Below are 21,972 nucleotides of genomic sequence, written 5' to 3' on the forward strand. Positions count from 1 at the left end.
AGGAGGAGATGCAAGGGTGTGCAAGGGACAGCATGGTGGAATGATGAGGTGAAACGAGCTGTGGAACAAAAGAAGAAGGCATATGGTGAATGGTTGGCGAGTAGAGGTAGGGGAGAAGATGAGAGAGAGAAGAGAGAGGTATATGTGAGCAGGAGAAGGGAGGTTAAGAGACTGGTGAAAGAGAGTAAGAAGAAAGTGGATGAAGAGTTTGGGAGGAATCTGAGTGTGAAATGGAGGGAGAGTAAGAAATTGTTTTGGAAGGAGGTAAAGAAAGTAAGGCAGTGTGAAAGGGGAAATAGTAGAGGAGTGAAAGATAGGAATAATAGATTGTTGGTGGAGAAGAGAGAGAAATTGAGGAGATGGAAGGAGCACTTTGAGGATTTGTTGAATGTAGAGAGTGAGAGCAGTGTGAGTATAAGTGGTTGGGGAATGGCTGGAGAAGAAAAGATGAGAGGAGGGAGGAAGAGATCAGTAGGTCGGAAGTAGTGGAAGCGATGAAGAAGATTAAGCTGGGAAAGGCCCCAGGAATTGATGGAGTGTGTGGTGAAATGCTTAGGTATGGGGGTGAGATTCTTGTGGAGTGGATATGGAAGTTGTGTAGATTGGCTTGGGAAGAGGGAAGGGTTCCAGAGGACTGGAAATCAGGTATAATTGTTCCTCTGTACAAAGGAAAAGGGGAGAGAGAAGTATGTGGTAACCATAGGGGATTTGCCTTCTTAGTGTGACTTGTAAAATATATGGTAGAATACTCATTGATAGGGTTAGGCATATGACAGAGGAGCTAGTTGGAGAAGAACAAGGGGGATTTAGGAAGGGAAAAGGGTGTGTAGATCAGATATTTGTTATAAGATGTTTAGTGGAGAAGTATCTAGAGAAGGGAAGGAAAGTGTATGCTACCTTCATGGACTTGGAGAAAGCTTATGACAGAATAGATAGGCAAGGTATGTGGAAGGTATTGAGAATATATGGAGTGGAGGGGAAATTGTTAAGTGCTGTGAAGAGTATGTACGAGGGAGCTAGGGCTACGGTGCGAGTGGATGGTGAGCTGAGTGAGTTCTTTGATCTCAATGTGGGACTGAAACAGGGGTGTGTGATGTCTCCATGGCTGTTTAATATATATATGGATGGGGTTGTAAAGGAGGTGCAAGGTAGGGCAGTGGATGTGGGGGTGGCCCTAATGAATGAGGGTGAGATTTGGAAGCTTCCGGTGTTGCTGTTTGCTGATGATACAGTATTGTTGAGTGAAGATGAATGGGAGTTGCAAGGTTTGGTGAATGAATTTGGGACAGTGTGTAGGAGGAGGAAGCTGAAAGTTAATGTAAACAAAAGTAAAGTTATGGTGTTTGAAAGGAATGAAGTCACAGAGTGTGCAGTGAGATTGGATGGTGAGGATATGGAGAATGTGAGTGCATTCAAGTACTTGGGTAGTGTGATGAGTAAGGATGGAACTTTGGGGGATGAAGTACGTGAAAGGGTACAGCAGGGAAGAAAGGTTGTTGGTACACTGAAAGCAGTGATGAGAAATAGGGAGGTGAGTATGGAAGTTAAGAAGTCACTGCATGATGGTATTGTGATCCCTACCCTGACGTATGGAAGCGAGGCGTAGACCTTACAAGAGGGGAACAAGTCAAGAGTGAGAGCAGTGGAAATGAGTTACTTGAGAGGAGCATGTGGAGTGACGTGGAGGGACAGGTTGACGAATGAAGAAGTGAAGGAACGTTGTGGGGTAGATGTGGATGTGGTTGAAAAGATTAGGAGAAATACACTGAGGTGGTTTGGACATGTGGAGAGAATGGAAAATGAAAGACTGACTAAGAGGGTGTATGTAGGTGAGGTGGAGGGAGGGAGAGGGAGAGGTAGACCGAGGATGAGGTGGAGGGATGGAGTTGAGAGGTATATGAGGGAGGGGGGGGTGAGTTGGGGGAAGGGGAGTCAAATGGTGGGTGACAGAGTGACTTGGAGGCGTTTTGTCTGCGGCCACCCTTTGCGGGATTAGGGCGTCGGGCTATAGATAGATAGATAGATAAATTCACTCACTAACTCATCACCATACCTGACCTTCTTTTGCCACATTACCTGATCATCATTTCTGACTGTTTCTTCCTCTAATGCTATGTAAACTTTGTCCTCCACATTGTCATCGATTGGGGAATCACTCTGGCCCTGAATGTCTTTATTGGCCAGGTCACTGGTAACAGGTGAATTGCCGAGACAATGGCATCCAGGGGGGAGGGGGAGGTTATGTGGTGTAGGGCATTGTCCCTGCTTGGCATCTTGTAGAGGAATAGAGGAAGGTGTCCCGTGTATACGTACGAAAAATCACGCGCGAAAATTGAAAATTGTGCAAATTAGGGACCTTGCAATTGTACGACGTACCAGTACGCCGTCGGGACTGGCAAATGCAAAATGTTGCAACATACCCATACGTCGACGGGACGGGGCGGGTTAATTGTGGCAGTAACCATACAGCGCATGCTAAGACATGCGATACATACTCATATAAGTCTGAGCAGGAGGCTTCAGCTCTACATACCAAGAAAAAGCCAAGTTCTCTAGAGACAGTGACCCATGTATGGCTGAGGATTGTTCATCAAGGTGCTAACTTTGCTATTGCACTCTCCAAATTGAGGGGGGATTGCGAGTAATTGAAACTACATGTTAACATTTTCGGTACCTTCTCCTTTATTTTTTGATCAATTTTAACCATTCAAATGTCATTTTGTTCAGAATTTCCAGGAGAACAAAACTATGGCATCGATTTTCTTATAACACTATGTTAATGATGTAAATTTTGAAACATTTAAAGTAAAAAGCAACCAACATAATTATGCAAATTGGGCTGAAAACATTGAAATTATCCAAAAAAAAAAAATCTGAATATTTTATGCAGCATAACATGCTGATCAAAATCCTTTTTTACTGATGAAAATCCGTCCAGAAATAAGCGAGAAAGAACTGATTATGTGTAAAATTTTGCAATTTTACAGGATGACCATTTCATATTTGGAATACTTTGCAGTGCTGTAACTCTGGTACAGTGGCACTAGAACCACATATATACCAAGTTTTTCCCACCTTTTTGCCTATCAAATGTTTTTCTGTGGAAAAGAAACTATAAAGACTAGTTTTTATCATATTATTTACATTACAAGTCACCAGGAGGTCAGGTAAAGTGGCAGAAATACCGCAAGACACTCCATCACCACCACTAAGATATATATTCCAAGTTTTTCACACCTTACCTATCAAACGTTCATCCATACAAAAAAAAAAAAAACTATAAAGACTAGTTTTTATCATGTTATTTACATTACAGGTTACCTGTAGGCTCAGGTAAGTAGACCTGCTACCAGTTCCTGCCACCTGGCTTGGTTTCACCCCCACAAAAATATCTACTAAGTTTTTCTCACCTTCATGCCTACCAAACGTTTCTCTATGCAAAAAAAAAAAAAAAACTCTCAAGACTACCCTGCATTCCACGGTATTCGATTTATTTACGAAAACAAACCTATGAAATACGCCAGCTTACCTGACAGTACCGTGCCTCCTACCTCTGCTAATTTGGCGGCCTTCTTCAAGCTCTTTGTCCTAGAGCCACACAGCAGGTACTCCAGTCTCATCTTGGAAGCTTTGTAATCCTCAACACACATATATTTCACCGAAATATTGATAGAAATGAAATAAATATACCCCCCAACCTGAATTTCACGGAAGTGCCTGGCCGCAGGCGAAAATAATCTAAACTGTGCATGCGCCAGTCTCGTCGCTGACTTGCCCATGTTTTCTCTCGGTTGGCAGATGTAAACAACAGAATTTTAAGCAAATACAATAGTCGAAACTAACAAAATTTGGCATCTTTTGTTTGTCACAGCTTTAGATGGGTAGGCTATTATAATATTATTGTACTGTCTGTCACACACAGCTTTGGAAGCTTGAAAATGTATTTCCTTTAGTAATCGACGATTTATGAACGAATTTGATAATCATGTTGCAATGACAGGTTAGGACTTGAGTTGTCAGCTTGGCTTAGAAGTAAATATATATTTTTTCTTGGTGACAAAAATTGTCTTAGGCTAAATACCTTATGCACGTTTCTCTTAGCCTAGCTTATTCTACGGGAGCTGGGACTTGTTTTTCTTATTCTGGTTTTAGTGTCTAATCTGTGGTGTATGAGGTTTTACCCTATAGGCCTATACTGATATATGTTTTTAAGTCATTCTATGATATTTTCTTGTGCATTTGGATATTTCCTACCAGTGCCGGTCCTAGCTTTTCTGAGGCCCTACGCTGGATCTCTTTTGCCCCCCCCCCCACTCTTTATTTACATTTCTCCCTCTACCCTATATATTCACCCCTCAAGTTATACCCCTATCCTGAGCAATGTAATGTAAAAAAACTTGCACTGCATAATCTTTAATTCTTTGAATAAAAATAAAATAATGATACCTTGTGTGAAGCTATAATTTACAAGTAATTATTACTCAGATATATCATCATCATCATCATTCGGACCTCCTTTCCCACCCTAGGGCAGGGTGAGGTGTAGCAACGTACAGACAGCCCAAATTTGCCCAGACCAATGGGCCACGCTTCCATTCACTCACCATTCAAGCCCCCGGAATCCTGGCTCTATCGGAGATATATAAAAACAAATGATATATAAAAACAGATATATGATAACAGAAATGGTCATTGCCATATAACTCCATAGTGGCAAAAAGGCTACAAAGCGTATATATATATATATATATATATATATATATATATATATATATATATATATATATATATATACACTAAGATTATGAACTACAACTATTAGAAAAGGAAAAATTTATATCTAAAATGCTTAATAGTGGCATACAGGTTGCAACAAAAATATTGAAACAAAACCTGCAACATCAGTAAAAATATCATTATAATCGGTAATAATTCTGAAATTGACACCACAACGCTGTAGGCTCTCATGTATAAGTAATCATAATCCACAGAAAGTTTGAAGATTCTAATGTTATACTATAAATAGCGATAATGAATTTTATTATTATTACACGAGGAATTTTAGCAATGAATTTAGACTTTCACCCTCTTGCATTTTCTTGAAGCGAAGTCGTCTATTACATCATTAGAGTTAAAATGCTTCTCTAGCTCTCTGTTGATGCTAATGACAGCAAGTGAAATGAAAAAGTTACCATTCAGCTAAATGGCACCCCCAATGGCTGTCACCCGGGGCGGGCCGCCCCCCTGGCCCCCCCTTAGTGCGCCACTGTATCTGGTTATTAGGGGGGTTAGTCATTACGGTAGTATGGCGAACCAATTAACCAAAATCAAGGGGGTTTGATTTTGTTGGAATAGACTGGTGTTTACGCCTGACACCACCACTGACACTTGCATCTTCCTTAGAAGCCATAGCCAGGGTTAAGTATAAGTGAAATGAGGTAAGAAGAAAACATAATTCTGGGATCACACCAAGACATGCAGTGTAAGTAATCCAAGTCATCACACCTTCACTCAACATTATGTGTGGCCGTCCGGTAAACTGTTCTCATTTTCATCGAGTCTGGCACCATCAGTGATGTCCTCAGCTCCTGTACTGTTGATGTAAATCCTCTGCACTAGGTGAGCCTCTATTACATTACCTTGAAAACCTATATAAAGGCAATACAAAAAGACATATCCAGTGATGGGGAGTTTTATCAGTGCTATAGGTGTTGAAGACTTCACTGATGGTGCCAGACTCGGTGAAGTGGAGTATAGCACCAGAATGCAGTCCACAGAACGTAAATAGATAATTCATAGAAATGTGCTTACGCTTGCAGATAATAACTCCATAAGACCATTTAAAATTTTTATTCAGTGATCACCATTAAATCAGTCTTTAAGATCCTGATCTGTCAAACTGTGGAACAACTGTGCGTGATTAGCTATGCGTGCAAGCATATCTTTAGAGTGAGTGAATCTGACACATGGCCCTCGAGAATTTTTTAGGCGTTCTGATGAACGAAGACCTCCATTTACAATTTTGGTTTTTGGCCTACTTCTTAGCTTGGTTTTGAGAAGATTAACTTTGCTGAATACTCTTTCACATTCAGCATTGGAATATGTGGCCACAAAATTTACCGCCACGCTAGCTTTCAACTCAAAATTATCGTACCAGCCGTACGATAATAGAAAATGGTATCGTACATCGTTCCAGAGGCAATATTATCGTAAATATACGATAATTATCGTACGTGTGGCAACACTGTCAGCGACTCGGCGATCTGCAGTGCAGCACTCAGGATTGCCATCAGCATTTAATGTTAAATCCCAGTAAACAAATTTCTAATTACCACTAGTTTTTGTTGCTCAAAAAGACTAATATAAGTTTTGCCTGGAATCATTCAGTTATTACTGTTTATACAACGTTCATGCAAGTGGAACCAATTAATCAATATAAGCACCATTCTCGACTTACTTCATAAGAAACAGAGGCATAAGTGTTGCAGCTGCACGAGGCTTACATGAAGGAGTGTTAGTGCCAACTTTAACATATGGATGTGAGACTATGATGTGGTATGAAAATGAAAAGCCAAGAGTAAGAGCAGTGGAGATGGGACTGCTGAGGAATGTATGTGGAATACAGAGGGTGGATAGGATACGAAATAATGTGATTCGTGAAAGATGCGGAGTGAGGAAGTCGGTGGACACCAGAATTGAAGAGAGTGTACTGAGATGGTATGGTCATGTGGAGAGAATGGATAGCATTAGAGTGGTGAAGAAGGTATATCTGAGCGAATTCGAAGGAGGGAGGAGGCGAGGTAGGCCAAGGAGGTGGAGAGATATGGTGGATGAATGTGTGAAGAAGAGAGGTTTGGAAGTCGGTGAGGCTAGGGAACTGACAGGAGATCGAGCTGGCTGGATGAATTTTGTGAGGAGATATGCATGATCAGGGATTTTTGGCACCCCTTTTTAACGTGGCAGCGTCTGGATTGACTCTGTTGGATATGATATGTGAAGCTACAGAACGTGGTGAATGTTTTGGGCGTATCCGATAGAGCCAGGATTCCGGGGGCTTGAATGATGAGTGAATGGAAGCGTGGCCCATTGGATTGGGCAATTTTGGGCTGTCTGGACATTGCTACTCCTCACCCTGCCCTAAGGTGGGAAAGGAGGTCCGGATGATGATGAATTATTTTTTTTTTTTTTAATACACACCCAGAGGACGGGAGGCCTCACCATCGATTGGAGGCCCTATGCCCTGAGAGTAGTGAGCGTATAGGAAGGACCGGCCCTGTTTCCTACAATAGGTTACATAAGGTTAGGTGAGGTTAGTATAAGAGTAATATTTTTATCAGTTCTGGCAGAAATGAATGTCAGCTTTGAACTAATCACATTATAAAACGTTACATAAAGATAAAGCTTCAAAGTGGGTTGGGTGTAGTTCTGGAAATTTACCCTTTTCGTATTCGGTGATTTATGAACGAATTTGATAATCGTGTTGCAAACGACAGGTTTGGACTTGAGTTTCTCTTAGCCTATTCTACTGGAGCTGGGACTTGTTTTTGTTATTCTGGTTTTAGTGTCTAATCTGCGGAATATGAGGTTTTACCCTATGTACTGATAATATATTCACACCTACAGTAACGACTTGTCTTTGCAGCAGGCTAAGCGGGCAGGCCTTGATGCAGGGGCAAAGGCATAAGAAATGGGCATCATTTAGATTTTTTTTTATTAGTGAAAATATGAACATTTTTGTTTATTTTGTAATATGATATTAACTTGTGTATTCAGCCGTCAGCCTGCTTTCCCCTGGAGAGGGAAGGGCTATGAAGGGAAGGGCCTGGCCGCAGGCGAAACTTTTACCAGCTAAGAGAAAACATGGGCCAATCAGCGACGAGATTCTCTGGTGATTTTCGCCTTCGGCCAGGCCCTTCCAAATTTTACCCAACCCTCACTGAACAGGTGGTCAACTGGCTTGAAAAGTAGTTTACACAGTTTTCTCTGATTCACACGTCAAGGAAAACGTAATAGGGATAACTAAAAGAAAAGTATTTCAAGCAAAAGACCCATTTCATTTCTTTTTCTTCTCGATCGCGTATGGCTCGACGCTCGCCTCGCACGACTCAGGTAAGAAAAGGGGCCAGAACACCTGCTTATAATTTAAATATGACAGTATGCTATATCTAAATATGCGGAGCAAACACAGACGAAATACTTAGGCACAAAAAAACGACATCGAAATTTTGGTCGAAAATTCGCCATCAGTTTTTTCTAGTGTGCTAATTCCAAGTCTCATTCAACGGCATCTGCCTACATGTGGTCAATGTTCTGCACTTACAACAATTACCTCGGCCATAGTTCTGATTGCACATGCTTGTGACAATTCTCACAGGTCACCACAGCCAATCGGCACCAGTTCCTGTCTGGGAATACAGTCAACATCTAGTTGCATGTAATGCCACAGAGTGACAGCTTATCGGGTGGTGTATTCAAGTCTGTCCACCACAGCAGAATACATATTCCCCAAAATACACATTCCAAATTTGCTCTGAGTCACATTTGTCAGGGAATTTCCCATGGAAACTCCCAGCCAAGGAAGCTAGTCACTGGCAGCCTAACACTGCTGCCCTTTAGGATTCCTCTGTTGTGGATGGGATGCAGGTGGCTGTGGTGGGAGTTGACGCATCCTCCATGGATATCTCTAAAATGCTACAGCGCCCGATCTTGTTCCCCAGTTGCCTTAAGCTCATCCAGTATGATCTCGATAACAAAGACACACTCAATCAGCCTTACAATATCCATCAATAGTCCCTCGCTTGGGTGGGTCGAGTGTTGCAAATATAAAGGCACTTAGGCAACATACTGTATACCTGATTTTGAGGTATTAGAACTAACTAGCAGGAACTTCATTTACTCCTGTGCCAGTATCAACACACCTGTTTTTGCCTTTATGTGACCATGGTTGGAGGCTGGTCTCCTGCTCCAAGAAGCTATATAGTTATCCAATCCCCTCTTTTAGCGGAGAGCAATTATCAAGATGGACGTGTCATTCTGTGCCATACAGATATTCTGTTGACTTATTTTTCTGCTTGGACCCTTGTTCAGGTAGTGGCTATTCAGTTACACCTAGTGAGTTGAAACATGTTTTAGGTAATATTAATAGGCATCATTCTTCGTAAGACAATACTATTTGTAACACCTGAGGTGATCATTGGGCTGCTTTAGTTAAGAATAAGGATTTCTGCTATCTATAGGAGACCCTACTCCGCATGTACTTTTCGGTTGTTGATCATACATTGGCTTTCCCAGGTTATTCGCTGGATTTTTCATGTGTGACTTTGCTTGATAGTTGCAATTACCCCGTTGTGGCCAAAAAGTGCAGTTCAGCACTAGTAGAGAGTGTGCTTCCCTGGTGTTTGGGTAAGGCTGACTGGGCAGAGTTTGTGGAACATCGTGGTCTTGACTGCTGTGTTCATGGCAGAACAGCATTTCACATCTCTTGTGTGGCAGTTTTTTTTTCTTCTTCCATTCCCCAAACGTCTGCAGGAGACCTGAGCCTTGGAGGAATGAGAACAATGCTCTGGCAAGGAGCGTTTCAAAGCTACCGGTACTGGTAGAAGCTGTAGGAAAAATAGCAGTAATGTATTCGTTAATATCCAGTATATGAAAACTCGTGCTTGCTATTGCTGAGTACTGAAGAACTTGTTTCATAGCTCGAGGAGGTTATATATCTCATTACTTACTTCATCAAATCCTTTACCATTAATAGGGAAGAAGTTGAGTAAAAATAATGGCCAAGCATCACCTTCTTCGTCCTCAGTGTTGAATATTTCAGGGAGTTTCTATACTTGACATCATGGGGGTATCTTCAGCCCTGTGGAACATAATTACATTGTATCCCATAAAGATCCTTATAAGCCATGCATTTGCTTCCAGTAGCAAAAGGAGAAATTATATATTTCCTTTTAGGCTAGTGGTGGAGAAACATGTACTCTTCACTGTCCGTGAACTGAGGTCTGCTCCTTGGCAAGATGGCATTTTTCATGCCTTGATTCGCTGTATGCCGTATGAATCTCTGCTTTACTTTATTTGATCTTAATAATAGTTTATGGGAGAAAGGTATACTACTCACTAATTGGAAACTGGGTATACTTTTCCCATTGCTAAGCCTGGAAAGGACCATTCTGATGTCATTAATTATGTATCATCCTAGACGTCTTGTGTATGTAAACTGTTTGCGAAAATGGGTTACCGTGGGACTGATTTAGTATTTAGTGAAGAATGGGTTCTTTTCATGACAAAGTGAGTATTGCTAAAGGATATGAACATCTGACAACTTCCTCAAACTTGAATCAGCAATTTGTGAGGCTTTTGCTGCTAGGCAACATCTAGCTGTATTTTTTTACTTGGACAAGGCATATGATACAGCATGGCATCATGGCATCCAGAGTCAAAGTCACGGCTCTCTGATGCCTGGCTACCTGTCGAAGTTGGTTCAGGACTGCTTGCCGAGCTGCAGGTTTCAATTCTGTGTGGGCTCATTGGGTTCAGGAGGAAGGTGTTCCTCAAGGAAGTGTATTAAGCGTTCCTTTATTTGTCATTGCCATGAATGGCAATATAGATTTATTGCTGAAGGGATTATATTCCTTTCGTTATGTGGATGATTTAGATGCATGGTGTTCTGCCTCTCGGATGTCTAAGAGATGAATGCAGCTAGTGTTGAACAGGTTGATGGGGTAACCCACTGGGCAGACTAAAGAAGTTTTCGTTATTCTTCGAGTAAAACCGTGGCTGTGCAGTTTTGTATGATTTAGGGAAATCACCCAAGCCCTGACTTATTTCTAAGTGGACGTCAGCTCCAGTATGTGGAAGAGACTAATTTTCCTGGCTTAATGGCTGACTGCCAGCTGACATCGGTTTCACACTAGAAATATCTGAATGTGTCCTGTATGCAGAGGTTGAATTTGTAGAAGATATTCTCATAGACCTGATGGGGTGCTGATTGCAAGACAGTTTTACACCTGTATCAAACCTTAGTGGGATCTAAGCCTTCCTATGATGAGGGTTTTGCTCCTGTGCTACTATTGCGCGGATTATAGTTCTAGATCCCGTGCATCATGGTGGTTTGCGCCATTCTACTGAGGCTTGTAAATCCTTCCAATTCTATGTCTCTTTTGGTACAGGGTCAGGAATATTATTAGGGACTTTGGTTTCTCTTCAGTACCTGTCTAGGTCCCGAGAATTGCCTCATGATTCCTTCCAAGGGTGCATTTCTGCAAAGCTTTTGATGGCACTGAGTCCTCAGGTACTTCTCACAACCTTCATCAGTTGTTTCTAGAACTTCTTTCCATGCACGATGGCACTATCCCTGTGTACACAGACGGTTCAAAGTTGGACACTGGTATCGGGTTTGGGGTGATGTTCTCAAATATTATAAGAAAATGAAGTCAGCCTGTAACTGTAGCTGATTTCACTTTGGAACTGTATGCTGTAAAATTTGCTCTTCAGTTGATTTTACCACATCAAGACATACCTTTTTACAGTTTTTATTGAATTGAAGTTCCCCTTTGGCCCTGGAGTGTTTTAACTCTACTAATCTTTTGATTCTTCACGTCCTTGAGTGGATATTCCTGAACCATTGCGGCTTAAGCTCATGCGGTTTTACTGAGTTCTATTCATTTTTGTGTGGCGGGTAATGATAGGGCCGATACATTAGCTAAAACCTCGTCTTTACGACGACACCCTGCAAACTGCCTGCCTCAAATAAGATTCCTTCCACGAAATTTGCAATTTGTGTCTCTAGCAAACACGGTGGGATCCTGGTGTTACTAATGTATTCCAGGAGATTACTGAGAGGGTGGCTTCATAGACGGGGCTTCCTTCCATGCCTTGACGGTAGAGGACTGCTGTTGCCTGACTTCGTATTAAGCATTAATGATTGACTCACGGGTTCCTGATGTGTGGTGGGGCTCGGCTACACTGTTATCATTACCTGGTCCCTCTTACCATTGATCTCTTGCTGGTCGAGAGTCCGAGTCTTGGGGACCTGCGTTAAAGGTTTCTCCATCGTCATAGGATGACAAATGATACATACTGTCTGTCTTCCATGGAGTGGTCCATGGCTTTATTCTGATGTTTTGAACATCAGTAAGGTCCATTCTTCCAGTTTACAGCCGTGAACGCTGAATAATGCAAGATAATCCAATACTTACAGTTAATTTGTTTCTTCAAGGCTGAATAATAATTGTCTGGGGAAAATGAGATTTTTTTTTTCTTATGCTTGGAAGAAGGAACCAAAGGCTGCGAGCCTGCAATAACTGATCCTTCCAAGAGAAAAACAAGATACAAGAGAGAGCCAAATTCAAGATCTGATCATTTCGAGATGACTGGACACACTGCGTTAGAAAGACTGGAGATCATAGCTAGCAGGAAATACAGACAGAGGGAGACAGTTCCGGAGTTGACCTGTTACATATATGAAGGACTGGGGGTAACGGTTAACTCTTGCAATAGAGTTGGACAGAAAAGGGATGAGAGTTTGCTGCTAGACGGGTGCTACGCGCCTGTCGTAGAGGTGGAGGAATGTAAGCAGACAGTTCAGAGTAGCAGCAACCATTGAAGTAGCGACAGAAAAGTGATAAAAATGCAACAGTGTGGCAATGAGACAGAGGTTGAAGGGAGCAAGCAAGAGGAGGAAGTTAATGAGACGAAAAGCCTTTGACTCCACCCTACTGAGAAGAGCTGTATGTTGGGAGCCTCCCTACACATGAGAGTTGTACTCTACACGGGGGGGTGGAACCCGTGTATAACTGTGCAGGGGTAAAGAAGGAATGGAGTCGGCTTAGCCACACCTGACCTCTTGGAAGCAGATTTTACAAATGACGCAATATGATCTTTCCAAGATAAGTCCCGCGTGAATGAAACCCCAAGCATGTTCAAGGATGAGGCAGGATTAAGCTGAATATTATTAAACATTAGTGGGAAGACCTGTTGGGTTGATATTTGCAATAACTGAGTCTTTGATGCATCAAAACCAACAAGATTATTTTTAACCCAGTCAGAGATACGAGCCAAGTCAGACATTATGTGTGCCATAGCCTCATCCTTTGTTTGCTGAAGTGATTGTTGAGATGGACGTTGCGGGAATCGAATGGAAAGGTGAAGGGTGGAGTCATCAGCATACAAGTGGGTGGGGTTAGATGTACAGCTTAGAAGGTCACCTTATTGAATAAAAGGAAGAGAGTTGGTGATAGGACAGAGCCCTGAGGATCACCACTGTTCATAGATCTAGGAGAAGAATGATGGCCGTTTACAACAGCAGCTATAGAACGACCAGAAAGGAAGCTATAGATGAAGGCACAGCTAGAAGGAAAGAAACCGTAAAAGGGCAGTTTGGAAACTAAAGATTTATGCCAGACTCGATTGAAAGCCTTTGAGATGTCAGGTGCAACTGCAAAGCTTTCGCCAAAGTCCCTAACGGAGGATGACCAGGAGTCTGAAAGGTAGGTGAGAAGAACGCAAGTGGAATGTCCCTGACGGAACCCATACTGATAATTAGAAAGAAGGTTGTGATAGGAAAGATGCTTTAAAATTTTTCTGTTAAGAATTGACTCGGAAGCTTTTGAAATACAGGATGTTAAAGCAATTGGACGATAGTTAGAGGGTTGGGAATGGTCACTTTTCCTTGGGACTGGCTGAATGAGAGCAAGCTTCTAGCAAGAAGGAAAGGTACAAGTTGATAGACAAAGGCGAAAGAGTTTACCTCGGCAGGGTATATGCACAGAAGCAAAGTTCTTGAGGACAACAGGAGGGACTCCATCAGGCCCATATGCCTTGTTAGTACTGAGGCCTGTGATGGCAGAAAATACATCAACTCAAATAATTTTAATGTCGACCATGCGGAAGTCAGAGAGGGAAAGTGATGTAGGAACAGCACCGGAATCGTCTAAGATGGAATTGGAGGAGAAAGTCTGAGCAAAGAGATCTGCTTCATCAGTAAAAGAAATAGCTACAGAGCCACGAGAGTAGAAAAGAGGAGGGAAGGATGATGAGGTAAAGTTGTTAGAAAGGTTTTTGGCAAGGTGCCAGAAGGAGAGGAAAGAATTCGAGTTGGAGAGTTGAGAGCATTTATTATGAATGAAATTATTTTTAGCAGTGCAATGAACAGACTTAGCACGATTCAGGGCAGAAACGTAAAAAAGATGTGATTCAGGGGTGGGTTGGCTCTGGTACCTTTTATAGGCCCTCTCCTTGTTGCAGACAGCATAAAACAAGTGTGATTAAACCAAGGCTTTCTTGCATTAGTCAAAGGGTATGAGAAAGGAATGTTTGCTTCCATGCCTGAGAGAGTAACCTCCGTAATGTGCAAGGCACACTCAGATGTCTCCCGACCATGGAAGGAATAACCATTCCATGGAAAATCAAAGAAGTACTACCTGAGGGCCTTCCAATCCACAGCTCCAAAGTGCCACAGAAGACGTTTCTTTGGAGGGTCCATAGGCTGCTCTGGAGGAATGGGACAGGTTAAGGTAATAAGGCTGTGATTGGAGGGGCCCAACAGAGAGAAAAGATTAACAGTGTAAGCTGAAGGATTAGTTGTAAGGAACAAGTCAGTTGTGCTGGAGGTCTCTCCAAGGCGGTCAGGGATATGGGTAGGGTGCTGTACAATCTGCTCTAAGTCATTAATCCCTAAATATCGCAATTCGATCTGACTCGTCTGCCACTGGAGTCCCACTTCAGGGGTGTTTTTTCGACTTTCACCAAGGGGAAAATCAATATGTTCTGGCTAAAGAGGAAGAAATTACACACCTGTTAGCGCAACTGGCACTCCCCTAGGCCTAATGGTTACTGCACAATAGAGGGTCAAAGTTGAAAAAAAATATAATAGGTACCCCCCAAAATTTTCGAAGCCCCCCATAGTTTTGATAACTAACTATTTCTATTACTGAAATAGGTCATTGCAATATCATATGTCACACCAAGCCCGGGAACAGGTGTTTTGGGGTGTGGGGAGCTTACTTGCCCTTGGGGAGAAAAAGTACCCTGTGGGGAGAAGGTTTGTAGGTATAGAGGTTGGATAAGACCATCGTTTCTCATCAAAGTAGAGCACATTAGTTTGTTTTTGACCAACTACTATGAAAGCTGATGTGTATGTACGTGTGGGGAGATAAAATTCTATCAGGGAGAAGGCCCACAATGAGTACATTGAACCTTGGGAGATCATTTATGGTAACAACCAATTTGGCTAGTTGAAACAAACAAAATCTATGTGATTAGCATATCAACCATGCAAGCAGGTGTGTTTGCAGGTGTAGGGATAAAATTCACATATGGAGAGTAATAGATGTACTGAGGTGGAGGGGTGGTGGTGGGGGGGCTGGGGCTCAGATGCCTGTGATTGCACGTGTTTGCATGTATAGAATAGTATACAGAGAAGCATTTATTACGTTCAGGTACAAAAAGGCCCAGGGAAGAATAAAAAACATCGAGGCAATACATATTAATTACGTGTACATGTGTTGGGGGTGGGGGGAGTGGGGGAGGGGAGGCATGAGGGGGGAAAGCAAGCCAAGCTGCGTCCTCGCTATCACACGATGGTTTATTGGGGGTAGGAGGGTTGTATGGGGCCAAAAGGGAGGGAGGGGGTAGGGTAGGTGGGGGTATACAAGGTAGGGGGGAAGGTGGGGGGGGCTGGAGAGGGATGGAATGGGCCTCGTGGTTGGGGGAGGGGTAAACTTCGACTAACAACGTCCTACTGGGACATACAGAGGGGTGGGAGGGCCTTCATAAGGGGTTATTACGTGACAGATGACGAAACATTCAGGCAATTGGTGGGCTGAGAGGGGGGTTGATCTCCCTGCCCCCAGAGTGGCCAGATCACCCAACCCGAGGCCGGAGTGGTTAGGTCTCATTGGCTTGAAGGGATATACGTCACAATTGGGGCAGAGCAATGTACAAGCAATTTTTTACAAGGTGCACTATATTGTTGATTCGGCAGAGAGGGCTGAAATGGTCAAGACGTAGATTGACGTGCTTCGGTATTTAGGGGTTAAGGATAGGAAAGATGTAGTCTTGTTCACCAAGTGGATCAGTAAAAGGAGAGGAGAGCCAAAGGTGTTGGTGAACACTGAAATCTCCTAGAATGGAGATTTCAGAGAAAGGAGAAATTGATAGAATGTGTTCCATCATAGAAGTAAGATAGTCGAAGAATTTTAGATAGTCAGTAGAATTAGGGGACAAGTAAACAACGCAGATATATTAAGTCAGAGAATGACAAGAAAGCAGAAGCCAGAGTGTAGAGAATTCAGAAGAATCGAGTTGAGGAACACGATAGCAAGATAAGTCATTGCATATATATATACACAACAAACACTTTGGCTTTGAAATGAGTATAAAGAAAGTAGGAGGATACAGAAAAGGGTTTGCTGTCAGCTGCCTCAAACAGCTGAGTCTCAGTTAGGAAAAGAAGGTGAGATTTAGAGGAGGAGAGGTGGTGCTCAACAGAGCGAAAGTTAGAGGTAAGGCCGCGAATGTTGCAGAAATGAAGATGTGAGTCAGTCAGTGGTTTCTGGCAGCTCTGGTCGTCACTGGGAGAGGGGTCATTTGATTCCTGGGGCTAAATATAGAGTTACTCTGTTGCAAGTAAGATACTATTTGTATAATGAATAAAAGGAATCAGTGCAATAAGGAATGACAATCAGCTTCCTGTAATCTGGCATGTTCAGTGACCAGACAAGTCTCTTTAATCTGAATATAAACATCTGGAGCAAGCAGTAATAAAATGCAAAAGACATCGTCATATTGAAAAGGTATTTAGACTGATCTCAAGGAGCCAGTTCAGCAGAAATAGGTAAAACCAGGTCATCTTACTTTGTCCGGTTTGAATGAAAGCGTCTTACATGAGACTAAAACAGAAAATATACCTTGACATGGGTAAGATATAAAGATAGATATAAGCTAATGCAGTTGTTCCCAGACTTTTCGTTTTGAGGCCCCGGACCAAAATACAACTACATCATTGGGTTATTAGAAATAGAGACGCGATGTATGTGCATAAGTACAAGAACACTCAGAAAAAGAATAAAAAGCTCGGTGGTTCGGTTGAACTTGCATTGTTACAAGACACAGAAATGACTTCATTGCAGGCACAAGAAACCATCATTGTAAGCAGTTCATCAGTTTCATGCTGAACAGTTAAAAAAATATATATAAAAAGTTTTGCACAGAAAAACAGACGAGACTGACTAACACCTACACAGCCAATCAATGTTTACACAAAACTTCATCGGGCTCTGATCTCCAAAAAGTTTCACTTGCAAATGAGTCACTTGAAAAGTCGAACAATTCATCTTTCATTGTCTTCTGGTGTATGCTGCACGTGACGGTTGATAAAAAAAATAATATTCTCGTAAATTTCACCTGTGGAAAATTTGTTGTGAAATTCTCTCACCAGTGACTCCTGACTCTAAAGGTTACATTATTGCTCCCTTGAGAAAATAGGCTAGGCCCCCATGAGGTCATGACCTTCAGTCTGTGAACCACTCTGCCAGTGAGTATAAAATTTTATGGTACTGAAGAAAAAAAAAAAGTCGTTACAACAGCACAGTGTTAACCAAGCCATCTTACCTTATAAAGTTTAAAGGCCCCACAAAAATTTTTCTAAGTTGAACAGAATCATGTGGGAGAAGCAGGAAAATAATACCGACAGATATCACACGACTGAAGGAAATATTCTCCTGAACAAAAGCTGCAAATCCAACAATGCAAGCAGAACTAACATGAACCATACTGTCCTGTTTGACAGCCATAGAAGTCCTTGCTAAGCTGGATAATAAAGCCTGTAAGTTAAAGGGATTAAAATACACAAGAAGTCATCCGATTCTAAGAGTTATTATGCCTAACCAAAGGAGCCAATCCAGCAAAGATGGACAGAACTAAGTGGTCTTACCCAGTCCAGTCTGTAGGCTGCACATCTGTACTGAAGATAGCGAGTCCTAAGAGTGAGCCCCAACGCATCCGCTTCGTCCAGACTGAGACACTTTGACTGCAGTTCTGGCATGGAACATAGGGAACATTAACTGACTGGACACTGACGATGTATGTGAGACTGTGGTAGTAGTGGTGGGAGTGGTGGAAGTTAGTGGTGGTGGTGGTGGTGGTGTATGGGGTGGGATAAGGGAGAGAAAGTGGTAGTATATGGAAGGGAGTGGTGGATGCTACAGGGGCTGTTGATGGTTCTGACAGTTCGTGGAGATTATGTGGAGGAGCTGGTTGTGATAGTGATGTAGGTGGAGTTAGTGCGATGGTGATGGTTGAAGTGGGATGGGGGTGAGGAGGTGGTAGTGTAATGAAGAGAGTGGTGGGTGCTACAAAGGGTATTGGTGGCTCTGACAGTCTGTGGAGATCATGTGGTTCTGCCGGTTGTGATAGTGATGTAGGCAGAGGTGGTGGTTTAAAAGGTGGTAGTGGTTGTCGATGTTTTTGGAGGAGTTCGTGTTAGGGCTTTGTTGATGACAGGTGTACGGGTAGATGATGAAGCAAGTGGTGGTGTGAAGAAAAATGAATATAAAATCTCATGATTAAGGGATATATAGAGGATTCCACAGATTAAAAATCAAAGTCCTCTTGTGCTGCGGTGACGGCTCAGACTGCTGTTGTGAGGACCGCAAACACCTTTTTAACTGCTGAAATTGGCAACCAGCCTTATATACATGGATGAAAATCCCGAACAGCTTTATAGGAAGCAGATAACGATGCTGGGCAGGCACTGCCTGGTATCGCTGCCTGAACCATCCCCTTGACATCTGAGAATTGGGATGCAGAACATATGGACCAGTTTGCCAAGTTATATCTATCTATCTGTCTATTGCCAGACGCCTCAATCCCGTTTGGGGTGGCCACAATCAAATCGCCTCCACGTTGCCCTGTCCCCCGCCATTTCACTGCCCTGCTCCCAACTCACACACCCCTCTCTCATATACCTCTCCACCCCATCCCTCCATCTCATCTTCGGCTTCCCCCTCCCTCTTCCCCCCTCCACCTCACTCTCATACACTCTCTTCGTCAGTCTCTCACCCTCCATCCTCTCCACATGGCCAAACCACCTCAGTGTGTTCCTCATAACGCTTCCTATCACATCCACATCCACACCACAACGCTCTTTTATAGTTATATGAAGATATATATTCCATAACAACCAGGGTAGAGGACAAAATAAACAGATTCATCAACAAACTCGCCACACTAAATGTAATAGCCGAAGAAACCTCTCACTCACTGGGAGCTACAGGTTCTAACCCTGGTATCATGTATGGTCTCCCTGAACTTCATATAGGATCTGTTCTGTTACGTCCCATCATGGCTGCCAGTTAGACGGCTTCGTAAGTTAGCAAAATTTCTAGCACCATTGTTAATACCATTTACCAATAACGAGTTTACACTAAAGAATTCTTACGAATTGGCCACTTTCCTTTTCCACTGACCAATATCTGAGTCTCATTTTTTTATGTAGTTTTGATATTAAATCTATTTTTACTGATCTGCCTTTGGACGAAACTATATTTGTTTGCCATTAGTATATCAGGGAATTGATATTTGTAATCGTGTGAGACAATCTGTTTTTAAGGAGGTATTAACACTTTGTCCTTGTTCTTTTCAATGAAAATTTGTATAAACGAGTTAATGGGGTTGAGATGGGTTCACCATTAGGACCCATAGTGGTGAACATTTTTCTTTTCTACCATGAGAAAACGTGGCTAGACGGATGTCCGTCAAATTTTAACCCATTTTATATTGGCGGTATGTGGATGACACTCTAGTAATATTTAAAGCTAATGAATGTGCGTTGAAATTCTTAGAATACCTCAACAGACAGCATAAAAACATTTCCTTCACACTAGACACGGAGAAAAATAATCAACTTTCTTTTTTAGATTAAGCGATTTCGAAAAGCAATGGTAAGCTTTTTTTCTATTTTCTGCTTTGCAGCCCTTTCAGGTTTGGGAACAAGCCTTTTTAAGTTTCAGTCATATCAGATACATGATCAGTGCTATAAAGACCCTTACTCACAGAGCTTTTTGTCTGTCATCTACGTACGCCCATTTTCATAGTGAAGTAACTTTTTTGATGAAATATTTTGTGAATAGAGGATTTAGTGCACATTTGTTTGATAAACTGGTGTATTATTTTCCTGAACTATAGATACCAACCCAAACAGTGTTCCCCTACAGTGAACATGAAGGTAGCCTACTTAACTTTGCCTTATCAAGGAAAGATTTCAGCAAAATAGAACAAAATTTGTTTAAGAGTTTATCAAAATTTTACCCTAGTATAGATTTTCGTTTGGTTCACCTTAGTTCTTTCAAAGTTGGGTCTTTCTTTCGGTTTAAGGACTCTCTGCCAGTTGACTTGCGTTCGTCGGTAGTTTACTTATTTCCCTGCCCTAGTTGCCAGACAGGGTATATTGGCAGTACATTCCTTGCCTTCAAAACACGCACCCCCGAACTGATGGGTTAGTCTGGCAGAACAGGTTTAGGCTTCAGTCACCACCTTATTCAGGTGTGAGGAATACAAGTGTTCAGTGTGATACCCGTCTTAAAGGTGAATATTTTAAAATACTTGATAGTTGCTCTATGACATGGTAAGGATCTTAGAGTCCTTGTATATTAAATTGCATAAGCCCCAACTTAAGAATATCATCCTACCCCTTAAACATAGCTTAATTCTCTTATTTACTACTGCTGTATCTTTTAAGCACTTTTTTATTTACATATAAGTAATCTTAATAATTTTATCATTTTAGACCACTGAAGATGACATTAAGGAAATGTCGAAATGTCGGTTAATAAAATCCATTGTGTACATCACGACATTTTGTTTGCTTTTCCTGCTGAACACATTATTAAAAATACATCGATACAAATGAATGCACTTGGACAACCAGCCAGATGTCAGCTTGCAAAATGTTAAGGCTCTTCTCTTCTCAGTCGAAAATGTATAGGTTTGTAATATGAATCCTGGAATATAATCTCTCGAGTCACAGTTATTTTTTTTTTTTTTTAATAACAACACAGAGGAAGGAAAAACAAATGAATAAAAACAAATCCATGCACCAGATTGCTGGTGTCCGCTGTTCATAAAATATCTGTAACAGTTAGACTTGAACAACAATAGGTTGAAGTCTGGAGGGAAACATCTCTGGGGAAGCGAGTTCCAGCGAGATGCAGTTCGGGGAATGAAAGAATTCTGATAGACAGAAGTTCTGCAGTATGGCTGAGTGACATTCCAGTCATGAGCGCTGCCAGCTGCCCGTGTAGCACGAGGGAAGGCATGGAGAGGTGGCAGCATGGACGCAACTTCGTCTGAGCATTTGCTATAGAAATATCTGTAAAATAACGCAAGGGAGGCAACATTCCTTCTTACTTGTAGGGGAGGTAGTTTATTAGTAATAGCAGGGATAATAATAATTCTAACAGCTTTGTTCTGAATTTTGTCTACTTGTTTTAATGCAACCTCTCCACATCTGCTCCACAAGGGTGAGCAGTATTCAAGCTGAGAGTGCACATGACTCTTATAAATTATAACTAACTGCTCGTCAGTGAAGAAGTTAAGGACTCTGTACAATAATCCAAGTTTCTTTGAGGCGGTTTTAGCAAGTGATCTAACATAAGAGGTCCAGCTGAGGGCACTGTTAAGTTAGACGCCAAGAATTTCAATACTTTTGGCAATGGGAAGGTTTGTAGCATTGAAGGTAATATACGATTCTGGCAATACCTGCCTATTAGTAAATTGTATATATTTTGTTTTATTAGCATTAAATGAGACGAGGTTGTTTTGTCCCCATTCACTGATGGTGGATAAGTCTTGATTTAAAGAGATGGCTGTACTGAGATGAGAGTTAGAGATATTGGACTTTGCAAATGGATGTCTGAGTGTCAGTGAACTATGAAGTGTTGAATCATCTGCTTATGAATGGATGGGATTGTGGGTGAC

The 21,972-nt window shown here is 42.0% G+C and overlaps 1 long non-coding RNA gene across 1 annotated transcript in view; it reads right to left on the reverse strand.

The window, feature by feature from the left end:
• The window catches only part of LOC145395429 (uncharacterized), a 35,164-nt gene that overhangs the window by 4,270 nt on the left and 8,922 nt on the right, over positions 1-21,972 (reverse strand). The window contains exon 2 of the long non-coding RNA XR_013896612.1: positions 17,930-18,033. This is a non-coding gene — a long non-coding RNA (uncharacterized LOC145395429). The remainder of the gene's footprint in view (positions 1-17,929; positions 18,034-21,972) is intronic.

This window comes from Coenobita brevimanus, chromosome 31 (genome assembly GCF_032717465.1).
Source record: "Coenobita brevimanus isolate Jiangsu-jjx chromosome 31, ASM3271746v2, whole genome shotgun sequence".
Taxonomy (NCBI): domain Eukaryota; kingdom Metazoa; phylum Arthropoda; class Malacostraca; order Decapoda; family Coenobitidae; genus Coenobita; species Coenobita brevimanus.